Raw genomic sequence first — 13186 nt, 5'->3', positions numbered from 1 at the left:
GTGCCCTGTTTGGCCTTGCGACTGACAAGGAAGACCTCTGCGTACAGATGACATTGAACTCCAAAACTCCACATGATCTCTCCCAACGGCTTCATGTAGATGTTACACAGCGTGGGAGACAGTATTGAACCCTGCGGGGATTCTGGCAAGGGATTCTGCTTTTCCTGCCTGGCAGAAGGGGGTTGGACTAGATGGCCCTCGTGGTCTCTTCCAAATATACTATTCTGTGAATCTCTGATTTGGGTAAGAAGGCAAGGGCCTAGAGAAGTGCGGGTTCCTCTCTCTGGATGACCCCAAAAAGGGGCTGGAGAGCGACCTGCGGAGGATGGTCTGGCTGGTGACGCTGCTTGGAGAGAATGGGGCTGGACTCCACGACCCACGGGATCAGTGGTTTCATGGCGAAAGAACACACATCTCCTCCTCCTCCCAGTCAGTTTGGGTTGTGTGCTGAGGGGCTAATCATCTTCAGACCACGCAGGAATAAACAACCAAAGCACCCCCAACAGATGGGCATGCCGTCTCTGCTTACAAACCTCCAAAGGAGACTCTTATGGATTCCCGATAGGAGCAGACTCCACTACTGAACAGCTCTTACCTTCAGGAAATGCTTTCTGTTGTGTAGGTGAGGCCTGCACAACTAGTCAAGTGTTAATGAGTGATGGAAGGAAAGGAGAAGCAGAGGAAAACACACACACAAGACCCCTGCTAGACAGGCAGGTGAATTCAGTCCTCTCACGGCCTCCTCCAGCTATACAATGGGACAAACTGTCTCATAGGCAAGGAGTGGATTCCAACCCCCAAAACACTGCAGAGTCCTGGTCACAGTTTCACAGCCTCTGGCCTTGTAAAGTAGTTCGTCTCTTTGAATAAACACTCTTGAGTTCTGAATTTCATCCAAAGTCCTTGGAGGTTTTATTCTTGATTTATTCACTACTTATAACTATTTACAGGTCTTCTGTTAATATACAAAGATACTTAGAAAAACAATAAGAACGAGTAAGAGCTGTTGGAGAGTGGCCTAGGCTGCCTCAGAGTGTGGTGGAGTGTCCTTCTCTGGAGGCTTTTCTGCAGAGGCTATCTATCGGGAGTGCTTTGATTGTGCCTTCCTGCATGGCAGGGGGCAGGACGGGGTGGCCCTTGGGGGTCTCTTCCGGCTCTAGGGTCCTAGGAGTCCATTCCAGGAGTAGGCAACACGGGGTCTCATGGATACGCCTTTCCTCTCCGTCCACCTCTCATCCTGACCACGGCCAACCCTTTTGGGATCCAACGTTTCCTTCCTGCCGAGGGAGAAGCCCTTCCTTCTTTCCTCCAAATTAAACATACCCAGCTGTCTCTCTCCGCCTGTCAGGTTCTCTTCTCCCAGTTGTGCTGTGGGTCTGTCTTCCAAAGAAAGCACCAAGACACACGCGGGTAGATTCCAACAAGTTTTATTGTACTGAATACCAGAACCTTCTTTTGTGCCACATATATAGGGACTCTTACATACCAGAGGGTCATTGATGTTTTATGGCCGGCCTGCTTTATGGCTGGCATCTGTTCTTTGTCCGCTGAGCAGAGATGTCAAGGATTGGAGATCCTGACATCACGCCCCCCCAAAAAACCGTCCTCCCCCCTCGTGTGGAGGTTTGTGTGGGTTTTGAGCGTGAAACCTCTTGATGAGTGTGGGTGCATTTATGTCAGAATCCCTGACCCATTCTGATTCACTGAGGGGGAAATGCTTCCACCTGACGAAATATTGGAGAGTGTTTTTCCTGACTCTGGAGTCTAATATTTCCGCCACCTCATAGTGTTGGTTGCCGCCTATCATGATGGGTGGGGGCGGGGGCTTGGCTGGGTGCCAGTGGGAGCTCTCGGTAGCTGGTTTGAGGAGACTGAAGTGGAAAACGGGGTGAATCATCCTGTAGGACTGGGGGAGTTCTACTTCTGCGGTGACTTCATTCACTAGTCTTTTGACCGCGAAGGGGCCAATGTATTTGGCTGCCAACTTCTTGGTTGGCTGCCTTCCCTTGAGGTATTTGGTGGAGAGGTAGACCTGTTGCCCTGGCTTGAGGTCCCAATCTGGTCTCCTGTGTTTGTCCGCTTGGTGTTTGTAAGCTGCCTTGGCCTCGTCAAGAGCCACTGTTGGTAGTTGGTGTAACATCTCAGGTATTGTTCCAGCACCTGGTTGACCCTCTCTGTTTGCCCGTCAGTCTGGGGGTGGTATGCCGTGCTGAGGGCTTGTTTGGCCCCTAATTGGCGTAGGAACGCTTTCCAAAATCTGGACACAAATACGGAGCCCCGGTCCGAAATGACCTTCGAGGGAGCCCCATGGTGCTTATAGCAGTGTTCAATGAACAATTGCGCCAATTGCTCTGCATTGGGCATGCTCCTGCATGGGATGAAGTGTGCCTGCTTGGAGAAGAGGTTTACTATTACCCAAATCACGGTCTTCCCATTGCTGGGGGGCAGGTCTACAATGAAATCCATGCTGATGTGTTCCCAGGGGGCTGCTGGGGTTTCTAGGGGCCTGAGGAGCCCTGATGGTTTGTCCCCTCCCCCTTTCACTGTGGCACAGACTGGGCATTGGTGAACATACGCCTTCACATCCTTTCTCATGAGAGGCCACCAATATTTCCTCCGCACTAAATGCAGAGTTTTTACAAATCCAAAGTGCCCCGCTGTTTTGTTGTCATGATGATCGTGAAGGACCAGTTTCCTTTGGTCCTCAGGGACATACGTTCTGCTGCCTTTCAGCCACACCCCGTCCTTATAATCTAATTCCTGATAGTGTTCCCTGAGCCAGGGGTCCCTGATGTCCTTCTCTGGGGGAGGGGTGGCCTCTGGTCCTGTCCCCTCTTTCTTCGCCTTGCTCCTCGTGACCACCCCCATTCCCAGCTGGGTGTTGGAAAAGATTGTCCCCATTGTGTGTTGTTTATCTGCGTGGTACTGCGGCAACCTGGATAAGGCATCCGCTAGGAAGTTTTCCTTTCCAGGCAGGTACTTTAGCTCAAAGTCAAATCGGGCAAAGAATTTGGCCCACCTCAGTTGCTTTGGGGTCATTTTGCGTGGTGTTTGGAGTGCTTCTAGGTTTCTGTGATCCGTGTACACTACAAATTTGTGAGGGGCTCCTTCCAAAAGGTGCCTCCAGGCTTCTAAGGCAAATTTGACTGCGGCAGCCTCCTTTTCCCAGATGGGCCAGTGTGACTCTGTTGTGTTGAACTTCCGGGAGAGGTAACTACAGGGGCGCAACATGCCCTTGTCATCCTTCTGGAGTAACACTGCCCCCGTGGCTGCGTCACTGGCATCTACTTGTATGACAAAGGGGTGTTGGGTGTCTGGGTGTTTCAGGATCGGCTCTGAACTCATGAGAGATTTTAGCATTTCAAAGGCCTCCTGGGCCTCCCTGTTCCAGGGCAGTTTTGCGCTTGGTTTGGGCTTGGCGTCTGATTGAGCTCCCCCTCCCTTTTTCTTCGTTTTGAGCATGTCAGTGAGGGGCAGGGCTACCTGGGCAAAGTTGGGTATGAATTGCCTGTAGAAATTTGCAAATCCCAGGAAGCTTTGTAGGTGCCTCCGTGTCCTGGGGGGCTCCCAGCCCAGTACTGCCTGCACTTTGCTGGGGTCCATCTCAATGCCCTGGCTGGAGATGCGGTAACCCAAGTAGTCTAGTTTGTCTTGGTGGAATGCACACTTGGGCAGCTTGACATACAATTGGTTGGCCAGCAGTTTTTTTAGTACTTGTCGTACTAGGGGGACATGAGATTCAAGGTCATTAGAAATGATGAGGACATCATCCAAATAACAGAGGACAACTTTACCTAGGTGTTCCCTGAGCACTTCGTTAATGAGATTTTGGAAGACTGGAGATCCGGATTTTAAACCAAAATTCAAAACTAAAAATTCGTACTTTCCATAGACAGTGTTTATGGCTGTCTTATATTCGTCCCCTGCTCGAATTCTCACACGATGAAAAGCTTTCTTCAGGTCCAGTTTGGTAAAGATCTTACCGGTGCTAAGTTGCGCCAGCATGTCTTTAATCAAAGGGAGGGGATATGATTGTGTGGCGCTGATTGCGTTTAGGTGTCTATAATCGGTGACCAGCCTCAGTGAGTGATCTTTCTTTTCCCTGAAAAAGACTGGCGCACCCAAGGGTGACATGGAAGGGCGAATAAAGCCCCTGGCCAAGTTCTTGTCTAGGAATTCTTTCAGGGCAACCCTTTCTTTGGGAGTCATGGGGTAGGTTCTTTGTTTGGGCATGGGGGAGTTGGGCAAGATCTCAATAGCACAGTCTGTATCTCGATGGGGAGGGAGTTTGTCACTCTCCTTGTCATCAAAGACCTCTGCTAAGTCTGCATATTCTGCTGGTATCCGGGGGCACCCTGCCTCGTCCCCCAGTGTTTGAGAGGTGGGTGTGTTGCCCCCTCCCGCCAGTGGGTGAGTTGGGCTTCCTGCCATGTGCCCGGGGTCTTCCCTCCCCCCTTCCTGTTCTCCAGTTGAGGTGTTTGTGTTCCTCTTTGGCCCCCCGACCTGGGCTGTGCTTCCTGCCATTTGCTCTGGGTCTTCCCTCCCCCCTTCCTGTTCTCCTGTTGAGGTGTTTGTGTTACTCTTAGGCCCCCCTTCCTGGGCTGCGCCTTGTGCCATTTGCTTGGGGTCTTCCCTCCCCCCTTCGTGTTCTCCTGTTGCGGTGTGTGTGTTGTTCTTTGACTCAGCGCTTCCTGCCATCTGCTCTGGGTCTTCGGAGCCCCCTCTTCCCCCCCCCCCTCCAGTGGGCAAAGAGTGAGTGTGCTGCATCCCTCATCGGCCCCTCCCCTCTCGCTTGCCTTCAGGTCCCGTAAGTGGTCCCTGCATGCCGGGTCTGTGAAACTGATGTCCCCCTCCCTCCATTTCACCATGGGGTTGTGTCGTTTCAGCCAATCCAAGCCTAGGACCAATTTGTAGCGAACCGTGGGCGCAATTATGAACTGGATGGCCCAATGGTCTCCCACCCGCAACAATACTTGTTCAGTCCTGTATTTACAGAGCCCCCCTTTCATTTCGCTCCCATCCATCTGCACAAAGGTTATTGGTGAGCGAAGCTTCACTTTGGCCAACCCCATCCCAAGTGCGACCTCAGGCTTTATTATGGATTTTGTGCAGCCTGAGTCCAGTATTGCCCGCATGGGCGAGTCTGTTCCAGTCCCTCTTTTGCCCAGCTGCACCTTCAGCCAGAAGGGGGAGTCTGTGCCACTCACCACGGTCTTGGAGCGTCGCTTCCGTGCTGCCTGGGGCGGGGAGGATTCACTGCCAGTCTCTGCTGCTCCAGCGCGCCTCCTTCCTTCTGCCTGGACGCCGGCGCGCTTTAATCCAGGCAAACCTCATTTCCCGAGAGCTGTTCGCTGCCAGAGGAGGCATCTTGGGGTCCATCGCAGGGGGTCTCCGGCCGTTTCTGCTGCTTTGCTGCCAGTGCTGTTGCGCTGGTCTTCTTCCCTGGGTTGAGGTTGGCCTTGGGCTGGCCTTCTCCTGTCCTGCGTCCTGCAGGTTTCTTCCCGCCTCCTGGGCAGGAGGTGGCCAAATGCCCCTCACCTCCACACCGTAGGCACAGGCCTATCTTCCACCTCCGATCCTTCTCAGCCGGATCAAGCCTGTCCCTGTTCTTCGAAGGGGCACGGCTTCTGCCCGCAGTGCTTCCGGCTGAGGGGGTTTGCTTTTGGCGGAAGTTTTTGATTTCCTCCTTCAGCACCTCCCCCTCGCCAGCCGCTTCCACCCATCTGTCCAGGGTGCCCGGGTTCTCCCTGGCCAGCACCCATTCCACCAGGTCTGGCCTCAAGCCCTCCTTGAACACTTCAATCCTATAGGCTTCGTTCCACTCAGGTAGCAATGAGGCCAGCCTTCTGAATTCCAAGGCAAAGTCCTGAACGGAGCGGGCGCCTTGCTTCAGGCTCCTGAGTTTCGCCCTGGCTTTTTCCTTGCGCAGGCGGTCTTCAAAGCGGGATCTCAGTGCCCCCATGAAGGCATCCAAGTTGTTGAGCTCCGGTGCCCTCATGTCGTACAGCGCCAGGAGCCATTCAGAGGCTGCTCCTTCGAAGTGGTCGGCCACATGTTGGACCTTGTCCATTTCGCTTTCAAAAGAGCCTTCCCACTTGCTCATGAAGGTAGCCACTCTCATCAAAAAGAAAGGCAGTTTCTCTGGGTCCCCATCAAAGGTGACTTGCAACTTCCTCTCCTCTCTGTAGTGCCGGCCTCGCTGCCCCCCCTCTCCCCCAGTCCTTTGTCTGTAGGGGGAAGGGGCTGCTGCGGAGAGGCCGGGGGAGGTTACCGGAGGGGAAGGAGCGGCCGCTGGGAGGACGGAGCTGGCGTTCTGCCCCCTGGGGCTGCCCTGTTGTGCCAGGATCAGGGAATGGACCATCTCCCGCAGTTGTGCTATTTCTTGCCTCATCTCCTGCATTCCTTGACTCTCCGTCGGGTGGGGGTTGCCAAGCTCCCAGGCGGTGGATGGCTCGGCTCTGTGCGGCCTCTCCGGCCCCGCTGGCGTGACCCTCCATTGCGTGGCCACGGTTGGGGGGAAGTGGCTGCGTCCACGGGGGTGTGGGATTCTTCCCTCTCCCCTCCATCGGAGCTTGCTTCCTCCGAGAGGCTGAGGGGTTCCTCCCTCGTTTCTCCGTCGGCGCTTGCTTCTTCTCCCCGGGAATATTCCAATTGGTTCTCTCTCTCTCCTCCCTCCATGTTGCTGTAGGTAGGAGCTAGAGAAAGTAGGTGATTCAGTACAAATTGTCAGGTTCTCTTCTCCCAGTTGTGCTGTGGGTCTGTCTTCCAAAGAAAGCACCAAGACACACGCGGGTAGATTCCAACAAGTTTTATTGTACTGAATACCAGAACCTTCTTTTGTGCCACATATATAGGGACTATGTGTTGTCGAAGGCTTTCATGGCCGGGATCACAGGGTTGTTGTATGTCTTTCGGGCTGTGTGGCCATGTTCCAGAAGCATTCTCTCCTGACGTTTCGCCCACATCTATGGCAGGCATCCTCAGAGGTTGTGAGGTACCTCATACCTCACAACCTCTGAGGATGCCTGCCATAGATGTGGGCGAAACGTCAGGAGAGAATGCTTCTGGAACATGGCCACACAGCCCGAAAGACATACAACAACCCTATATAGGGACTCTTACATACCAGAGGGTCATTGATGTTTTATGGCCGGCCTGCTTTATGGCTGGCATCTGTTCTTTGTCCGCTGAGCAGAGATGTCAAGGATTGGAGATCCTGACATCGCCCTTCTCTACATCCCGTCTCTGGAGATATTCTGACCTGTCAATATCCGTCTTGAATTGTGGGACCGAGACCTGGAGACAGGGTCATTCCAGGTGAGTCTGACCAAAGCGGAAGAAAGGAGGCCGTGACTTCCTTGGATATAGACAGAATCCTCCTATCTGGAGTCAGCCTGGAATCACATTGGCTTTTATAGCTGCTACATCATAATCTGTTTTTAAAAATAATTTATATTCAAATACAAGAAAGAAAAACAAATGCATATTTATACAAATTACAAATACATTTATTATTATTATTTTTTTAAAAAAAATTCGTACATCCTTTTACAGCAGCCACATTATATTCAGTACAATCTACAATACATTAACATTTGGCATCTACTGTTATTTTCACGCTTATACAGATTTCTTACCCTCCCCCAAGTCACTTTTTTTATTTATCATCTGTCCAAAATTCCTTTTCATTCCCTCTTGAGGAGGTAATTCTGTCTTTCTTTTTGAATCCTCTTCCAATACATTTTCTCCAGACATCATCACAACCACTTTGTTTCTAAATCCCTCTCCACGTCAACCTATCATTTCTTCCCAGTTTCCATACTTCCTTATACCATTCTTCTATCTCTATATTTATTTCCCTTTTCCAATTCCTTGCTATAAGCTGTCTTGCAATTGTTAATGCGTTTGTTATCGCATCTTTGTCCTCTTTTTCCAACTGTTTATTATTATATAATGAGAATAAAGCCATGCTAAGACTTCTTTCTATTTGAATGTTCATTGTGTCTATCTCTCTTAATACTTTTCCCCAGAAATTATTTCTATATTGACACTGCCACCACATATGTATGTATGTTCCCGATTCTTGGCATCCTCTCCAGCAATTGTTTGAGTAGTTTTTATTTATATTTCCTATTCTTATGGGTGTGAGGTACCATTTCCATATCAACTAAATAATAATTTTCTTTAACACATATGGATATATTTTTCAAGTGTCTTTGTCCCCATAATTGTAACCCCTCTGTTGCATTGATTTTTATTCCTATATCTTCTTTCCAAATCTTCTTGAAGGTGTTATTCTTTACTTTTCCTTTGTTTTTTTCAATTAATATTTTAGAAATTTTACTGGATATTCCTTTCAAATTTTTATGTTCCTAATCTTTTCTTTCTTCATTCCAACCTTTAGCCAATCCCCTATTTTATCTAAGTTTTTCCCCTTAATTTTTTATCCATCATATATATATATATATATATATTGTTTTTTGGAAATGTCTTTTCCATTATAATTGGGGTTATTATTGAGCCATCTGTTATTAACTTTCTCCTGTATTTGTTCCATATTTCTAATGCATTACTCAGCATTGGGTTCCTAGTTTACCTTATTTTTTTTTCTCATAAACTATTTTAAAACCTATTCCGAATTTCTTCTTCCACTTTTCCTGAATCCATTATTAACTATTCTACATCCTCCTTTTCATCATTCCTTGTATAACCAATCTCAGTCTGTTTGCTTTCTAATATTTTTTGCTATGAGGAAGCGCTAATCCTTCTTCTTTTTGAGATCTGTTCTGTAACTTGTTTAGTCAATTTCTTTGACTGCCATTACAGTATTTATCATTTGTCCAAATGAGTCTCCTTTGGGGTGGAGAAAGGTGGGGTAGAAATGTTGCAAAGAAATAATGTATTCAACTCTTCTTCTGTAATCTGAAATGGCGTTATAAATATAAGGTATATGTAAGTATAAAGTTTATCCCCAGAAGCATTTTCATTTTTAGTATTGCTGTCTTTCCAAACAAGATAGATGTGTATTAATTTTTTTGAACTATTTTCCTCAATGCTACTACATTTACCTCTTCTATTTCTTTTAAGTCCTTTCTTATACTTACTCCCAGGTATATTAATTTGTTCTTGATTCTAATTCCCGTATGGCTCTGTTCTATAAAGTCTTTTTCTTCTTTCTTTGTATAATATAAACCCGTTGTTTTCCCAAATATCTTTCAATGATCCTCTCTCCTATCCATTTGACCTACCCAGATATTTAATCAATAACAATGTGTCATCAGCAAATAAGCTCACCTTCTGCTTTTCCTTTATTCCTACACCTTCTACATTCTTACTTTTTGGATGGCGTTTGCAAATAATTCTATCACCATAGCAAATAAAATGGTTCTAATCATCCTTTTATTCTACTTCCCATTCCAAATTAATTCATAATCTCAATCAAAGCATTAAATATATCTAATGCTAGTATCCCCACTTTTAACTTCCTCTCTTGAGACACACAAATTTTGTTTCATACTCTCCCTATCAAACACAACATTTGTCTTCCTTTTACAAACCCAGATTGATCTTTTCATATATACTTGTACATGAATTTATTCATTCTATTGGCTATTATAACTGATAAAAACTTTGCATCCTGATTAACTAATGATGTGGGCCTGTTAGACCCTGGGTCTGTTAAATCTTTTCATATTAATATTATGAATGACTTCCTCCACGATTCTGGTATTTTCTCCACAATCATTATTCCAATATACAATTCTAATATTGTTGCAGTCAATATTTCTCTAATACTTTTGTAATATTCTGTTCCCAATCCGTCCAGACCTGGAGCTTTCCTGGCTTTATTTCTGTCCTCTTAATAGGTTGTTCTGATAATTCTTAATATAAATTACAATTTTGGCATTTTTAAGGAAAGGACTACATAAGAAACATTAAAGCTTCAAGGACACATAACCTACATAAAAAGAACAAAACTAATAGAAAAACCAATCTACAAAACTCTTGCTGCATGCTGATTTTTATCTCGATTTACTCACTTTAAATCATAGAATCATTGAATCCCAGAGTTGGAAGAGACCTCATGGGCCATCCAGTCCAACCCCCTGACAAGAAGCAGGAAATCGCATTCAAAGCACCCCCGACAGATGGTCATCCAGCCTCTGCCTCAAAGTCTCCAAAGAAGGAGCCTCCACCACAGTCCGGGGGAGAGAGTTCCACTGTCGAACAGCCCTTCTCACCGTGAGGAAGTTCTTCCTGATGTTCAGGTGGAATCTCCTTTCCTGTAGTTTGAAGGCATTGTTCTGCGTCCTAGTCTCCAGGGCAGCAGAAAACAAGCTTGCTCCCTCCTCCCTATGACTTCCCCTCACATATTTGTACATGGCTATCATGTCTCCTCTCAGCCTTCTCTTCTGCAGGCTAAACATGCCCAGGTCTTTAAGCCGCTCCCCATGGGGCTTGTTCTCCAGACCCTTGATCATTTTAGTCACCCTCCTCTGGACACCTTCCAGCTTTTCAACATCTCCTTTCAATTGCAGTGCCCAGAATTAGACACAGTGTGGTTCCAGGTAAAGTGGTCTGACCAAGGCAGAATAGAGGGGGAGCAGGACTTCCCTGGATCTAGACACTCTGCCCCTATTTATGCAGGCCAAAATCCCATAAGGAGGAGGGAGCAAGCTTGTTGTCTGCTGCTCTGCAAACTAGGATGCAGAATAATGGCTTCAAAATACAGGAAAGGGGATTCCACCTGAACATAAGGAAGAACTTCCTGACTGTGAGAGCAGTTCAGCTGTGGAACCTTCTTTGGAGGCTTTTAAGCAGAGGCTGGATGGCCATCTGTCCGGGGTGCTTTGAATGGCATTTCCTGCTTCTTGGCAGGGGGTTGGACTAGATGACCCATGAGGTCTCTTCCAACTCTATGGTTATATGATTTTGTGATTTCTTCCCCTTCCACTTCCTGTTCATGTCTCTTTTAAGTCATAGTCCTTAGAAGTTCTTTGGACAAACATTCTGGCTTCTTTGCACTTGTCCTATTTATGTGGCTTCTCTCCTGTGTGAATCTTTTGATGGGTACGAAGATTCGAACTGTTACTGAAGTTCTTTCCACATTCCATGCATTTATGTGGCTTCTCCCCTGTGTGAGTCCTTTGATGGATACGCAGATGTCCACTCTCACTGAAGCTCTTTCCACATTCCATGCATATATGTGGCTTCTCCCCTGTGTGAGTCCTTTGATGGGTGCGTAGACTTCCACTCTCACTGAAGCCCTTTCCACATTCCATGCATGTATGTGGCTTCTCCCCTGTGTGCATCCTTTGATGGGTGCGTAGATTTCCACTCTGACTGAAGCTCTTTCCACATTTCATGCATGTATGTGGCTTCTCCCGTGTGAGTCCTTTGATGGATACGCAGATGTCCACTCTTACTGAAGCTCTTTCCACATTCCATGCATGTATGTGGCTTCTCCCCTGTGTGAGTCCTTTGATGGGTGCGTAGATCTCCACTCCGACTGAAGCTCTTTCCACATTCCATGCATTTATGTGGTTTCTCCCCTGTGTGGATCCTTTGATGGATACACAGATGTCCACTCTGACTGAAGCTCTTTCCACATTCCATGCATGTATGTGGCTTCTCTCCTGTGTGAGTCCTTTGATGGATACGCAGATGTCCACTCTCACTGAATCTCTTTCCACATTCCATGCATGTATGTGGCTTCTCTCCTGTGTGAGTCCTTTGATGGATACGCAGATGTCCACTCTTACTGAAGCTCTTTCCACATTCCATGCATGTATGTGGCTTCTCCCCTGTGTGAATCCATTGATGGGTGCGTAGATTTCCACTCTGACTGAAGCTCTTTCCACATTCCATGCATGTATGTGGCTTCTCTCCTGTGTGAGTCCTTTGATGGGAACGTAGAATGTCACTCCGACTGAAGCTCTTTCCACATTCCATGCATGTATGTGGCTTCTCTCCTGTGTGCATCCTTTGATGGATACGCAGATGTCCACTCTTACTGAATCTCTTTCCACATTCCATGCATGTATGTGGCTTCTCCCCTGTGTGAATCCTTTGATGGGTGCGTAGACTTCCACTCTGACTGAAGCTCTTTCCACATTCCATGCATGTATGTGGCTTCTCTCCTGTGTGCATCCTTTGATGGATACGCAGATGTCCACGCTGACTGAAGCTCTTTCCACATTCCATGCATGTATGTGGCTTCTCCCCTGTGTGAGTCCTTTGATGGATACGCAGATGTCCACTCTTACTGAAGCTCTTTCCACATTCCATGCATGTATGTGGCTTCTCCCCTGTGTGAGTCCTTTGATGGGTGCGTAGATCTCCACTCTGACTGAAGCTCTTTCCACATTCCATGCATGTATGAGGCTTCTCCCCTGTGTGAGTCCTTTGATGGATACGCAGATGTCCACTCTCATTGAATCTCTTTCCACATTCCATGCATGTATGTGGCTTCTCCCCTGTGTGAGTCCTTTGATGGGTGCGTAGATCTCCACTCCGATTGAACCTCTTTCCACATTCCATGCATGTATGTGGCTTCTCCCCTGTGTGAGTCCTTTGATGGATACGCAGATGTCCACTCTTACTGAAGCTCTTTCCACATTCCATGCATGTATGTGGCTTCTCCCCTGTGTGAGTCCTTTGATGGGTGCGTAGATCTCCACTCTGACTGAAGCTCTTTCCACATTCCATGCATGTATGTGGCTTCTCCCCTGTGTGAGTCCTTTGATGGGTGCGTAGATTTCCACTCTTACTGAGGCTCTTTCCACATTCCATGCATGTATGTGGCTTCTCCCTTGTGTGGGTCCTCTGATGGGTGTGTAGATTTCCACTCTGACTGAAGCTCTTTCCACATTCCACACATTTATATGGCTTCTCTCCTGTGTGAGTTCGTTGATGTTTAGCAAGAGAACTTCTCTCAATGAAACATTTCCCACAGTCCTTACAATTATGTCGCTTCTCCCCTGTGTGTGATTTTGACAATGAATTTTCCATTTTTTAACATTTATTATTCTAATATTATGCCTGAAGTTCACAGATATGGACTCCTGAATAGGACATTTCCTCTTCCCAGTCTCTGTATTGCTGTAGCCTTATTTTCTTTTTACCAACCCCTCTTTTTACAGCACAATCCTCCCTTTCCTTACATTTAAAGGTATGTAGCTTGAAA

At 47.3% G+C, this 13186-nt stretch overlaps 1 protein-coding gene and 1 pseudogene across 2 annotated transcripts in view; both read right to left on the bottom strand.

Moving 5' to 3' along the window:
- LOC134296910 (zinc finger protein 658B-like) overlaps window positions 1-13186 on the bottom strand; it is a 152438-nt gene that overhangs the window by 114905 nt on the left and 24347 nt on the right. The window lies entirely within an intron of this gene.
- Window positions 7861-13136, bottom strand: LOC134296912 (zinc finger protein 721-like; annotated as a pseudogene).

Source organism: Anolis carolinensis, chromosome 2, assembly GCF_035594765.1.
Source record: "Anolis carolinensis isolate JA03-04 chromosome 2, rAnoCar3.1.pri, whole genome shotgun sequence".
Classification (NCBI taxonomy): Eukaryota; Metazoa; Chordata; class Lepidosauria; order Squamata; family Dactyloidae; genus Anolis; species Anolis carolinensis.
The sequence above is the reverse complement of the archived record's forward strand: the minus strand, read 5'-3'. Positions and strand labels throughout refer to the sequence as shown.